Consider the following 15,000-nt stretch of genomic DNA (forward strand, 5'->3'; position numbering starts at 1 on the left):
AGCTCTTGATTGCCTAGGAAAGAGTATATTACTACCATTGACCTCCCAATAAGTACAAATAGGATCTTGAATACATAACATAACTCATGTCGTTCAGCAGATACAGTTCATAGTTTTGTCAGTAAGAAATTCATATTGGCATAAACCGGGATCAAATTTATGCCTCTTCATTGAAAGACGAATGCATGTTTGTTTGTGTGTGTGTAGTAAAGGAATCTCTTAAGAATTACTGCATAGCTTAATTATGAGTATAGATATATACTTTTATAATGCTTTTTATTGTAAAAGTTTGTTACTGTTAGTCCACAAATTTACAAACGTGATCAATGACATTTCCGTTCTTCTTATTTGCCCTGGCTTTAATATTTCGTCGACCTACGCAGTCATCAAACCTTCAAAGCCAACAATAAGAGAAAGTTAAATACATCCTGTCAATATTACACTCTTTATATCGAGACCTAATATCTTATTCCAAGAAACATTAACCTTCAGACTAAATTCTAAAGGAAATTCGAATATTTCCTACTAGTATTGTCTGTCTATGCCGAGCTCTAAATCGTGAGAGAAAGCAGGAGGAGCGACGAAGTTGGAGCATAATGGGTCTTTGGGGTGGCGGTGTCTGCTGGTCGATCCAATATTGAGTCACTGGCAGGAGTGATGGTTAACATGCAGAGCGTGATGGCCCTGTCCTCCTTGCAAACCCTGCACAAGGCGGCTTGATTATTTCGTCCCCATTTCGGGAGAGAAAGATATATAGGTAGGGAGGATACGAGAGATGATCATAGTCACTAATGATTAACAAAAATGATAGTAAGGAAATAAGATGACTGGCCAATACATAGCAACTCTTAGACATAAATATAACTAGCCTTCCATCGAAACTCAGGTCCCTTTATCGTAGTAAACAGTTTGGGCAATGTGTGCAACTTGATTAATCCTGCAATGTTGTTCCTGATTTCCGTATAAGTCGCAGTAGATATTGCAGAGGTCCTGATAGTTGTTCTAGAATGGGGTATGGGACGAGTGAAGCTAAAGATTGATTGAAGCTTGGGACTGTCCCTCAGGGATGGTAAGGCCACAATATATGTAAATTCGAATGTGTTGGGAGAATTTTGGAGATCAAGATCATCTCGACAACCTGGTGGACTCAAGAAGGAGAGAAAAGTGAAGGAGCTCCCCATGCCTCGAAGCATGTTGGGGGAGAAGCGAAGACTGGAGAATAGAAAATAGGAATCAAAAGGAGTGAGATGTAAAAGGAAGCAATAAGATGTTTTCATAGCTAGTGGCAGATTAGGCCTTGCATTTCATCATTTTTTACTTAATACTTTATGCATTTTTTGTACGTATGTACAAATGAGGTTGATCAAATACTAAAAAGAGACGAAAATCCTGAAACTCTTTAGTTGATGCTTCTATGTATAACGATAGTGATAGTAATGACAGTAATAATAATTATAATAATGATAATAATAATAATAATAATAATAATAATAATAATAATAATGATAATAATATTTATAGTAATTATAAGAAGAAGACAAAGAAGAAGGAGGAGGAGGAGATGAAGAAGATGAAGAAGAAAAAAGAAAAAAAAATTATAACAATTTTGAAAAAAATATATAATAGATAAATAAGGAAAAAATATTTTCATCAAATTGGACAATTTAGATCACCCGTGATTAATAAGCCTTTCTTGATGTATAGTTCAGGTCATTGAAAGAAATAACATGATAATGCAAAAAGTTCTGATATGGCAGAGACATTATAATAATAATCTGGGACTAGGTAGGAATGTGACAGCGTTTACATTCAAGATGGTCATACATACACCATTATTGAATTTGTAAAATTCTCTCAATATGTTTTTGTGGCAAAATCTAGCTAGTATTTTTTTTTTTTTTTTTTTTTTTGTCATATGACTGTTCATGAATTTATCTTTGCTTTTCCTCTTTATGCTCTTAACATTTTAATTCACAAACAACTTCATGCAAGAATAGTTTAAAGATGTCTCGTATATACAAAACAATTTAGAAGCAGTTTTCTTTTGCGCTACGTTGTACAGTTCATGATATATATCCACGTTATTCTCATCTGATGTAAGACATCCTATCCGAAAACTTATTGCTTTTAGGTTTTTCTAGATTCCCTGCACTCCAGAAGTACCTCTTTATAATATCATAGAATAAATACTAGACTTTATTTCTTTTTATTCAACTCCTTTTGTTTTAATAAAAATGTATCACAAAATAAAGACTAGACGTTACTTATTGTTATTCAAGCTCCTTTGTTTTAATGAGCTAGTGTCGTTAAGTTTTGAAGAAATTTTTACGGGAAAGTCCTTGTAACCTTTCTCTAAGTTCCTGCCGAGTGTTCCGGTTCAAGGAAGTGTGACGTAACAGACTTCCTGCAATTGGCGTCGATTACTGGCTGGCCTTTTCTCCATGCCTTTCCTTGCTGGCGAGATGTCCTTTGTTACCACTCCCTTACCTTATTACTGTCTTTGCCATTGCTTCTGCTAGTAGTAATAGTAATAGTAGAAGTAGCAAAAACAGCAGCAGCAGCAACAGCAGTAGTAGTAGTAGTAGTAGTAGTAGTAGTAGTAGTAGTAGTAGTAGTAGTAGTAGTAGTAGTAGTAGTAGTAGTAGTAGTAGTAGTAGTAGTAGTAGTAGTAGTAGTAGTGATAGTAGTAGTAGTAGTAGTAGTAGTAGTAGTGATAGTAGTAGTAGTAGTAGTAGTAGTAGTATAGTAGTAGTAGTAGTAGTAGTAGTAGTAGTAGTAGGAGTAGTAGTAGTAGTAGTAGTAGTAGTAGTAGTAGTAGTAGTAGTAGTAGTAGATGTAACAGTTGTATTAGTAGCAGTAGTTTCTTCTGTGTCATGGAAGCAGACAAGATGACGAAAGATTAGAAAAAAATTTTAGTACTTACTTTCCCCGAAAAAAAAAAAATGAAAAGATGAAAAGCTAGACCAATGTAGAATAGTAGTTGTGATAATGGTAGTGTAGTCAGTTCATCCTACAAATAATACTTCCCCATTTCATTAGGTAAACAAGGTTCTCTAGTGAAAATGCGCCGTGAATTCCATAACGTCCCGGGGTGTGGTTGACTTAGAGACCTTTTCCCCCTAAGGTCAGAAGGGGAATGGCAAAGACAGGAAGCGTGTCACCTCAGGCCGCCGACCCTCCTTCATCAGAGCGACGTGAGGGGAGAGATAATACTGTGAAGAGGATGCACGGATGGGGTGGCAGCAGGTGTGGTCTGAGGCAGCAGTCTCTTACAGTCTGCTACAGCACTCGCACAAAATGACGAGGGAGCGAGAAGTCTGCTGCCACTTCCTCGTACCTCTACTGACCGAGAAATGTGCTGAAGAAAGGATCCCGGGAGAGGAAAGAAAGAAGAGAAAGGAGAAGAAGAGGAAAATAAAAGGAATCGTTTCTCGCTCAACAATTCCCAAAATGCCCCATCAGCCAATAGTTGGACTCAGCATCGAACTTGATTATTGTGTGGGTCGTTTGTTCCTTGTGTTAGTTTCTCCTTTTCCTCCTTTAGCCTTTATGTCACTGGATGTTAACTCTTCTTACATCTGCCCTCTATTTCTTCCTTTCCGGTTTAAATAAATTCATAAGACGGACGAACTTCTTTTGAACCTACACTTGAGAATCCCTATAAGTGTGTCTAGGGTTTTATATGACCGGTTCCTTCTACTGCGCGTATTGTTATCTGGATTATTGATTTACACTCTCACAGCCTTTATTCTCCGTAGGTTTAACCCTTTACACTTCTCCCTTCCATTTTCCATCGTTATACTCGATTTTATTCAGTTTCGTTCTCGCTTTTCCCTCTCTTTCCCTCTTCTCTCCCTCTTTTCTCCCTCTCACTCTCTTTTTCTCTTCCTCCTTTCTTCCTGTCGGATCATTGCTCGCCAACAATACTTGGCAGGAGGCACGAGACTTAATGATGGTTCCGCTTCCGACAGCATTTCTTAACGATCCCTTTTTCTTGTCCACCCTCCTCATTCCCTTTTTTTTTTCTATCTATCTCTCTTCTCAAGGACTATTTTCATCCATTGTTTCCCTTATTCTGCCTAGCTTCTCTCTCTCTCTCTCTCTCTCTCTCTCTCTCTCTCTCTCTCTCTCTCTCTCTCTCTCTCTCTCTCTCTCTCTCTCTCTCTCTCTCTCTCTCTCTCTCTCTCTCTCTCTCTCTCTCTCTCTCTCTCTCTCTCTCTCTCTCAACTTTTTTTTCTATTTTCTATGTGTATAATTTAATTAATTTTTCCGGCTGTACGGTTTTCAATGCATATTCTTTATTTACACATCATGTTCGTCTGGAGTCTCCTCCGTGTTTTTCTTTTTTTTTCTGTGATTAATTTCATTGTTTAAGACTTTTTTCCTCGTATATGCGTTGAAAAATTTAGCACATTATTTTATCTTGAATTATTCTTAATATTGTTTTTACATGAATTCGTTTGTTGTAAGATTATAAGTAATGATAGTACTAGCAGCAGTAGTAATAGCAGCAAGCAGCAGTAGTAGTAGTAGTAGTAGTAGTGGCATATGTTCTATTTCGGATACAACCCCCGAGTGGCATTCTACTCCCCATTGTGTTTGAACTTACGCCATGACCTAACATATGATCCGACCCAGCCACGCGAGCAATGAACTTTAAGTTAGACCTGCGTTGGAGCCTGACGGATGTGTAATATCGTTGCTGCACTTAACCTCTGTGACGCAGTAGTTTTTTTTTATTTACATACTGTTCTTCCACTTCGTGTCTCCTTTAGCACAATGGAAACTTGGATGACAAAATATACTCTATCGGAATATATAACTATCATCAATATTATTATCAGTATTATTATCATTGCTTCTAATTTTCTACTGATTTTATGTAACATTGTCTACCCTTCAAGTAAGATCCCATTCTCTTGCTATCCTCATTCACCTTCGTCCCTCATCCTTCATCCGTACAGCATACACCCTACTTTATTTTTTTATTATTTTACTGTCCCTCATTGTTTCTCTTACTGCTATCATGCTCCCTTTCAGCTGTACTCGAATATTCCCCTGTCTCTCAGCGACGTATTCAGGATTCCCCCTTTTGCTATCCTTTTTAATCTTTTCTCCTTATTTCCTTTTGCTTGATAACAGAACGATATATATTTTTTCCTAATATTTGTTTTCTCCCTCCGACCATTTTCTCTTTCCCACATTCCAGGAAGTTACCGCGACATGCCTCCTGTGTCACCGGCTATAAATATCTACAAGTCAGGAGATCCATTCCTTCTCTTTGCGAAACTGCGAAACTGGAGAACCTGAAGGATTGAGGTCATCCATGGTACGTGTCTGTGTGTGTGTGTGTGTGTGTGTGTGTGTGTGTGTGTGTGTGTGTGTGTGTGTGTGTGTGTGTGTGTGTGTGTGTGTGTGTGTGTGTGTGTTTCTTTGCGTTTATGTGTCTAGTTGGGTGCTTTGCTGATGCTGTGGTTTGTTGGTAGTGTTGTTGTTTTCGATATTATTGTTGTTGTCGTAACTCAAAACTTCCATAGTTTGAATAGTCTTTTCTTTTATCGTCATGTAACTTTGGGTAATGACAATATAATAATGAAAAGGATAAAATTGAAAATGATATTGATGATAATGATGTTCGTAATGATGATAGTAATAATAACCATGATAATATAGTAGAAGTAGTAATAGTATATATATATATATATATATATATATATATATATATATATATATATATATATATATATATATATATATATATATATATATATATATATATATATATATATATATATATATATATATATATATATATATATATATATATATATATATATATGTGTGTGTGTGTGTGTGTGTGTGTGTGTGTGTGTGTGTGTGTGTGTGTGTGTGTGTGTGTGTGCATTTATTTATTTATTTACGTATTTCATTGTTTATTTATTTTTTATTGATTCACTTAGTTAAGAAACGGTCTGTACAATATGAAAATTTCTTCAGTGACTTGTACCTACATGCTACAAGTAACCATCACTTCATACACAAATGTAATAAGTCGTAAGCTTCACTCTTATTATAATCAGCTCCACCTTTCACCAACATTTCGTATGATACGTGAATCATTCGAACAAACATGTATTTATCGTTAGCATTCATCATCGCATTGCATTAACTCACGCCTTGATTAAATGAGCAGCCTAAAACACTGCGCTGGGTACGTTCTTGTGTCGTAGATCATAGTGGTGGTTGTGGAGGTTGTGGTCGAGTGGTGATGATGGTAGTGGTGGTGATAAATCAAAATTGGAGTCTTGGAGTAGGACTATCTCTGGTGGTGATGATAGCAGTAATTGTGGTTGCAGGGAAGGAAATGGCAATCCTGCTCCTCTCAGCAATGATGATATGTAAATAATAGGAGGATTGTTTCTAGTTATAAGAGCAAAAACTGGCTGGAAGAAGAGTAATAAGGCAAGAGGAAGATGAGGAGGAGCAGGAGATGGCTGGAGGACAGCACCCTCATAATGGAGATAATTGAAAGGGGAAAAAATGAAGGACCGTAACACCCTTCCCTGAATCAAGTCCTCGTCTTCTTCCTAAAAAACCTCGTAAGTCATCCCGCCTCTATTCACACCCGGCAGAACGGTGTGAGGCTCCTCCGTGAGTCCAGTGGTGAGTGGCGGCGAAGCCGAGGTTAGTCAGGAGACTTTCGCCCTTAAAGACATGTGTTGGTAAGCCCTGTCGCTTCCCTAATTGGTGGGGGGCATCAGCAACTCTTATTGGCCCTTGAGACAGGTGACTCCTCCCTTCTTATCCCGGACGATGAGAGAGAGAAGACCGTTGACGCGTATGCCCTTCAAGAAGCGGCTACTGGTACTTCCACTTGTCGCGTTGTTATCATCTTGTTGTCCTTGTTTTCAATAGCACTAGTGGGATATGTAAGTTAACGACTTACATCCTTTTTTCTGTTGCAAGTTCCGTAACACTGTTGATCCTTTGACACTAGATTCATAAAAAGAATCATCACGCCTTCTAGACTATTTTCATTACACACTACTACTTCCCTAACATGTCTTTACGATATTCTACTCCTCATCGTCTATCTGTTTTTTTTTCTTCTTTTTATTTCCTCGACATCGACAAGTCCTCTCCTGCTCCACAGATTCCCTTACGCACCAACGCATTCCAACATCCTTTACTCCGGGTCCTCGAAGGACACTCACATCCTGAGCAGAGAAAGTCTGAAAGTTTATTTGTGATGTGTTACTGCTCCTGGTGAATGTCTTCCACATTTCTCTCTTTGAAATCTGCATCTGCATTTTCTATTCCTTTCTTCCTTCTTCGTTTTTTCTTTATTCGGTCTTTCCAGTTGCGCGATATTTCTCTTTTCGTGCAATTGCTTTTCTCTTTGTATTTTTCTCTTCGTGCATTCTTCCTTGTATTTTTATTTTAGATTTCTCTTGATTTCGTTACTATATCCTCCTTCTGGCCTTCATTATTTGTTCAACTTGAATCTTGCGTTATTGCGCTATCTTTCTTGCACTCAGGAACGAAAATTGGTTGGGGTGTTAAAATTTTGCTGTAAAGAACCACGTGCCTCACTTTATCGAACTCTTATTTCCACTTTTTTTCCAATTTAATGATTCCTAGATAAGTTATGAAAAAAATATCAAGTTACAAAACGCCAGAATAGAAAAAATCGTCAATGACGTTATGAAAGAACGGGGAAATGTGTTTTCTAAAAGTTGTACTAAACTTTGGGTTCTCTGACAGGCACTTTTGTGTAAAGTTCAATAGGAAGGAAACATAAAGGAGGCAGACTCTCCCAGAGTTTTCCTATAAAAGACATGGAGGAATTAAGTTGCTGGTCACTTGCTGCACCAGGGCTCGACAGGAAAAGTGTGAGAATGCGTTAAAAGTTTAGGCCTGCAACTCTTTGCGAAGATGTGCAGGGTTTATTCAGAGTTTTGAAAGAAATTATGATAATTTATGTGTTTGAATATTATAAAATCTCTTACTATGTGCCTAGCATTTTACTGTGCATTTCAGTTTCTTGACGCTGTTCATGCACGTATATAACAGAACAAGGAAGATCTGTGCTCCTTATCCAACTTTTAGTTCATACTCTCAACCACTAGATCTCCGTAGTGTCGTTCTCATTGTAGAAAACATGATATGGACAACATTAAAACTCTCAATTTATTATTATTTTTTATACATTACTTATGGTCATCATATTTTCTCACTTTTTTCTTTGTTTGAAGTTATGTATATTCTATCCATATACTATATACAATGTTCAATATGACAACTTCGAGTCTTTTCCTATGTATGTTTTCAGCCACAAATGGATATTTCTTTAAGTTTTCTTGAATCAGATTCATCGACTACAACATACAGAAACATGTTATCGTACCCCGCTTTGTTATTCTTAACACTCATCGCGCGCAACTTAGATAATGTATAAGGTAATGCGTCTAGCAGCGTGACAGAAATTTTAAAAGGATACCACTATCCCATTATGTATGCCATTATTTTTAACAGCCACTGACTCTTATATGTGTATGTGTGCCTTTTTTTTTTTTTTGCAGTAACTGGCTTAAGTATGGTATCTTGTTGCGTGCAGTATCTTTTCTGTAAGAATTGGCTGTTTTAGCGTGTGTAATTTATGTTATCTTTTAAATATTTAAATTCTTATTTGGGAAAGATACTATTAACGAGAGAGAGAGAGAGAGAGAGAGAGAGAGAGAGAGAGAGAGAGAGAGAGAGAGAGAGAGAGAGAGAGAGAATAAATAAAACTCATAACCAGTTATTCATAGCACTTTCTACACATTCCTAAGAGGCGACACTATGGTACCTGAGGTGATTAATTAGAAGTCGTAATATTTCCGGTTGAAAATTACAGCTGTGTGCCTGTAATTGGCATTCCATTATCATTACTATTCTATTCTTTCTCTTCTATATGTGTTTGCCTTTAAAATCATGACTTATGACCAGAAAGAAAACATAGTCGCAACACCAGGAATCACAGGTATTAACGATGACTTACTGCAAGGCTAATGAACCACTGCAGATAATTAGTGGATGATAAGAGTACAAGAAGTGAAAAGTAATCAATCAGAAATAGTTAGTTTGTATGTCATTAAAACTATGGCTGAGCTCCTTCATAATCATCACATTCGGAACGTTTGGCGTATGTATTTAAGCATCACAAAACATCGGACAGGATAGCAACGAGATTAAACGCCGACCAAGCTGAAAAACCCGTCAATGATAAAGTTGAGGTTGATATTTTAGTTTTTCTTGACCTCAATGTGATTCCCGTTAGTCGTCATTAGGCAAGTTGGCCTACTTGTATGAAGTGAAATACGGAAAAGTAAGGAAACGTGAATAAGGGTTGGCATAATGAGGAAGAAAATATATATGATTTAACCCTTGGACCGTTATGACTTCTCCTTATGTGTGAAAACGATATACTTTACAGCATGATTTGACTTTGAAGGGCACTGCTTAATAGTCGACTAATATAGCTCATTTGCAGTGTCTGTAGTGAAATGTTTGCTTATTAATTATCTTAAAATTGCTGAAACGAATTAACAAAACACAATCTATAGATGCATAGTAGTCAGAGCACTGAATAGTTATAAAACCTGGTAAATAAAATGGATAATTATAAGAAAACCCATCATTAAAAAATTGAGGTCTAACCTGCTTGACTTATTACTTTTCATGCACTGTTAAATTTCTCTGAAAGTACTCTCTGGTTCTCCTACACACTTTTGCTCTCTTCAAAGAAAGTGGGTGGAAGGTCTCTTTCCTTCTTTCCTCTCATACACTTCAAATGGTTGACATGAGTTACAAGCCGGTCGGCTCTTGCTCACCCCACATTCCTCCGCCTCTTCCACCAGGCGGATGCAATTGAAGGTTCCTCAGAGCAGAATCAAATTAAATGAAGGCCATGTAGTTTGAGTAGCCGGGCCTTATTCAGACCACCATGAGTAGACGGCGGTTGACTATGACTGCTTTTATAGCTGTACTCGGCTTTTAATTATCTTTTACCTTGTGTTTGGATCTTGTTTTTAAATATCTCGACAAGGCAGAAGGTTTTCCTCAGTTAGCCACAGACAACCCCACATGCCACTCCAGGTCCAAGTATTCACCACGGACGTTGGAGAGGGTCTTACTCAAAGTGATCCGTATAACATGTAATTACGAGTATGTACTTCTGGTACATACATAATAACCGCAAGAATACTGACATTTTAAAAGAGAGAGAGAGAGAGAGAGAGAGAGAGAGAGAGAGAGAGAGAGAGAGAGAGAGAGAGAGAGAGAGAGAGAGAGAGAGAGAGAGAGAATGCATTTCCTTTTTCAGACGTCATCAAGTGTCATGTACGAACAAACAGTTATACCATCCAACATGTTTTTCTTCCCAGCTTTCTTTTTTGTTCCAGATATTCTTCTGAGTTACCTACATTAAGACATCTCAGACCAGGCGTTTCTGTTGGTTCTCTTATAGCTGAGGTGAGGGATGAACTGAGCTGTTGTACCCTGTTCATGTGTTCATTGGGATTGGTGTGTTGTTCAGTAAAATCAAGCAAACCTCCTCACATCATGTATGTTACAGGGACTGGATAGGATGGCATATTGTTGACTGAAGGTTCTTAGTCTCTCTGTAATATCATTATCTCATTGTATTGCTAATGACGTGGTTGGTATTTTTCATATGTACAGTACCAAACATTTGTTATTTATGCAAGGGTGGACAATTTTAGCAGACTTTCTGATACTCTTCAGTGTAGTATATTTGATATACAAAGCCCATGAATATCTTACTTGTACAGGGCCTAAAGTATAGACGTGAAAAGTAACATTTAGTAAATTGTGTATATAATATAAACGAGAAAAATTGAAAATGGATCGTTGCAGGTTTGAGGGTGGAAAAATTTATGAACATTACTTGAATAGAGGAAATTTAAGGAACGTACGAAATAGATTCAGATTAAAAGGGGAGGAGGGCAAATCATAATTCTAAAAGTACAGAGAACAAATGAGATAAAAATGCCACTGACTGGTCACGAAAATATATCAGACAGAGTGGAGGGAGAATAGACACGAAGTGGAGAGTTGAGACAGGAAAGTTTGCCCCAAAACTTTGCAGAGGTTGGCACAGCGCTGTGACTCATGTGGAAGGCTCGGACAGCCCTTTGTCCACCAGGGGATGTAGTGACTCTCTCTCTCTCTCTCTCTCTCTCTCTCTCTCTCTCTCTCTCTCTCTCTCTCTCTCTCTCTCTCTCTCTCTCTCTCTCTCTCTCTCTCTCTCTCTCACACACACACACACACACACACACACACACACACACACACACACACACACACACACACACACACACACACACACACACACACACACACACACACACACACACACAGGCAAGGGAAAAATCACTTGGTTAATAAAGAGTCTTGTAAAGAAAATATTGATGAAAACTCAAAAACTCTGTTATCGAAATACTTTGCTTGGTTTGTTCTTTCTGGTATCAGCGAACTAATTTAGAGGGCGAGATACTTAGAATGTGTTGTACCTTCTCTCTCTCTCTCTCTCTCTCTCTCTCTCTCTCTCTCTCTCTCTCTCTCTCTCTCTCTCTCTCTCTCTCTCTCTCTCTCTCTCTCTCTCTCTCTCTCTCTCTCTCTCTCTCTCTCTCTCTCTCTCTCTCTCTCTCTCTCTCTCTCTCTCTCTCTCTCTCTCTCTCTCTCTCTCTCTCTCTCTCTCTCTCTCTCTCTCTCTCTCTCTCTCTCTCTCTCTCTCTCTCTCTCTCTCTCTCTCTCTCTCTCTCTCTCTCTCTCTCTCTCTCTCTCTCTCTCTCTCTCTCTCTCTCTCTCTCTCTCTCTCTCTCTCTCTCTCTCTCTCTCTCTCTCTCTCTCTCACACACACACACACACACACACACACACACACACACACACACACACACACACACACACACACACACACACACACACACACACACACACACACACACACACACACACACACACACACACACACAGGCAAGGGAAAAATCACTTGGTTAATAAAAGTCTTGTAAAGAAAATATTGATGAAAACTCAAGAACTCTGTTATCGAAATACTTTGCTTGGTTTGTTCTTTCTGGTATCAGCGAACTAATTTAGAGGCGAGATACTTAGAATGTGTTGTACCTTCTCAGTTTACGTTAAACTGTGCACGCGAAAGGTTAGGGGCAAGTTAGTTCGTGAATTAGTGATGCTTCCGTGTTCAGCATCCATAAAGGGTTTATATAGTAAATACTGGTGACAATAGTACTAGTAATGACAACATTATTAACAACAGCAACAACAATAACAACAACAACATGAACAACTGTACAATACAGTAACACCGTAACCACCACTACCACCTTCGTCACCACTGTCACCACCACCACTACCAACAACAACAGAAACAATAACAACAAAAGCAGCAGCACCAATAACAACAACAACAACAACAACAACAACAACAACAACAACAATAAAATCTGAGTAATTATAATAATATTAATGATAATAATTATGTTCAGACATTTAGACAAGTAGGAGGAGGAGGTGAAGAGAAGCACAGGTGTAGGGAGGTGACTTTATTCCCGACTAGTGTCCCCTGAAGAAGCATCAGCGAAACTAGTCAGGAATAAACTCACATCCCTACACCTGTTTTTATCTTCACCTCCTCCTCCAATAATAATTATGATGATATTGGTAATAGTAATAACAATAATAATAATGATAATAATAATAATAATAATAATAATAATAATAATGAAAATAATAATAATGATAATAACATAATAATAATAATAATAATAATAATAATAATAATAATAATAATAGAAATAATAAAAATAATAGTAATAATAATAATAATAATAATAATAATAATAATAATAATAATAATAATAATAATAATAATAATAATAATAATAATAATAATAATAATAATAATAATAATAATAATGATTATAATGATATTGCTATTTTCATTATCATCATTATTATTATTATTATTATTATTATTATTATTATTATTATTATTATTATTAACATTCTTATTATTATTATCCTTTTTTATCTTTATTATTTTTATAACAAGAAAAAGAAGAAGGAGAAGGAAGAACTAGAAGAAGAAAAAGAAAAAGATAAAAAAAAGAAAAGATGAATTCCGTAAGTGTTCCCTTGGCAGCTTGTGATGCGTTCCAGGCTTTGTGAGGAAAAGTACCGCACATTGTAACATTTTTTTCTTTTACTCCTATTTATGGAAAAGGAAAAGCCGGGAAGAGAGAAAAATGTGAGTTCAAGAAAGCGGTGAAATAACGTGAATATTGGAGAAATTATTACGCTCCCTGTGGAAAAATATAGGAAATGTTTTGATGTTTTCTTGTAGTTCATTTGTATCGTGAAAAGTACTACTCGTATAATGAATTTTCGTGAGTATCTTAAAATACAAACCGTGCACTTAGAAGTTAAGAAAAACTCGCCAACTCTTTAAACTCTTAGTGACAATATGATATCCGATTCTACCCGAGCATTCGCCGAACTCATCAGTCCACAGTGATACGTGCCAAATTACAACGGATTAGATTGTGATTGTGTTTACTGGCTTGCTCCTTTGCCTTCCGCTTGGTCTTGCTCCTGATGTTGTGAAATTTACCTGACGATATCTGTGCGTTCAAACTCTTCCGTCCTTCCTGCATGGAATAGTGTGAAGAACGTAAAGAAAGAAGGATAGCTGAGAAACTGTTGAGGGAATGATGAGTCTTGCTTTGCGTCTGTTTTCTTATTTCATTTTCGTTTCCCGTCTGGCGTCATTGTCCTCTGTGGCGCTTTTATATCGTTATCCTGTATCCAGTATTAGCTTCGCAGTTGTCTAAGTTGCTGTGATAAGTCTCGTCCTCTAGGATACTGGAAGTTTTAGTGACTTACGTAGCTCTATTATTCCCGAACATTGCAGTCCGACATAACACCTGCGGACCTCCTCTAGACGGTTACTTGATGATCGTTGTTGCCTCTCGCCTTTACTTTTATTTTTGCTTTGAGGAATTTGCAAGTTACTAAGTCAGATGGAATTACTCCAGCAAATCGCATCTTTAAAAGGATCATTACTCCATTTTGTAATACATAGGGTGAAGTAACGTTTGTAAATGCAATAATATTCTATCTATTTGATTTGCTTCCCTCTACGTGGTCCTAATCTTTCCTTAGATTTTGGACCAAGAAGAGTTGCATATATTCTCACTCACTATAAACTCTTTATTTTCTGGAAGGTTCATAATACCTAAGCATCACACATACTCTTCTTATATTCCTTCCTTTTGTTATGTTATTACATATATTTCTGGAGATAAGTCGGCCTTTTTCTTTTAGAATATATTAATTTTATCTTAGAAGCAATATAGATCGCTAATAGAAGTGCATTTTTCACACTTGTGTTACAGTGAGTCACGTGGTGCAAGCAGGGTATCCTTAGCACCTCTCGCGCTGGGACTTGGCTACATTTTATTGCCTAATACTTCTTGCATACAAATCAGGAGAATTATTTGTTTTTTTATGATAATTCTCAAGGAGAAGATAAGAAAGTCAATCATTATTTTGACTAGTAAATAAAAGTAAAAAGATAAATAAAATAATCCAACTGTAGCAAAATGATCATGCAAATATTTCTTGCAGTAAAACATGTTGGGACACGAATATATCGATATTTTCTTTATTTATTGTTTTGTCAAGTAAAACTCGTGAGTACAGCATCTAAGAAACTTTCATTGTTTTAATTATTCATTTATCTGTGTTATATTTATTCGATACAAACACAATCATGGTGATTGTAGTGATGAACATATGATAGTTTTTATTAGCTAATAGTTCTTATTAGAATTATCCTCACTACCTACATCAACTATACTTGTGAAAATATCTTACTCCTATTACCTGAGGACATTATATGAAGGTAGATTCTGGTAT

General features: G+C 36.9%; 1 protein-coding gene across 6 annotated transcripts in view; it reads right to left on the minus strand.

The window, feature by feature from the left end:
- Window positions 1-15,000, minus strand: part of LOC123504597 (complexin-like) — a 792,775-nt gene that overhangs the window by 623,079 nt on the left and 154,696 nt on the right. The window lies entirely within an intron of this gene.

The sequence above is a fragment of the Portunus trituberculatus genome, chromosome 16, assembly GCF_017591435.1.
Source record: "Portunus trituberculatus isolate SZX2019 chromosome 16, ASM1759143v1, whole genome shotgun sequence".
In the NCBI taxonomy this organism is placed as follows: domain Eukaryota; kingdom Metazoa; phylum Arthropoda; class Malacostraca; order Decapoda; family Portunidae; genus Portunus; species Portunus trituberculatus.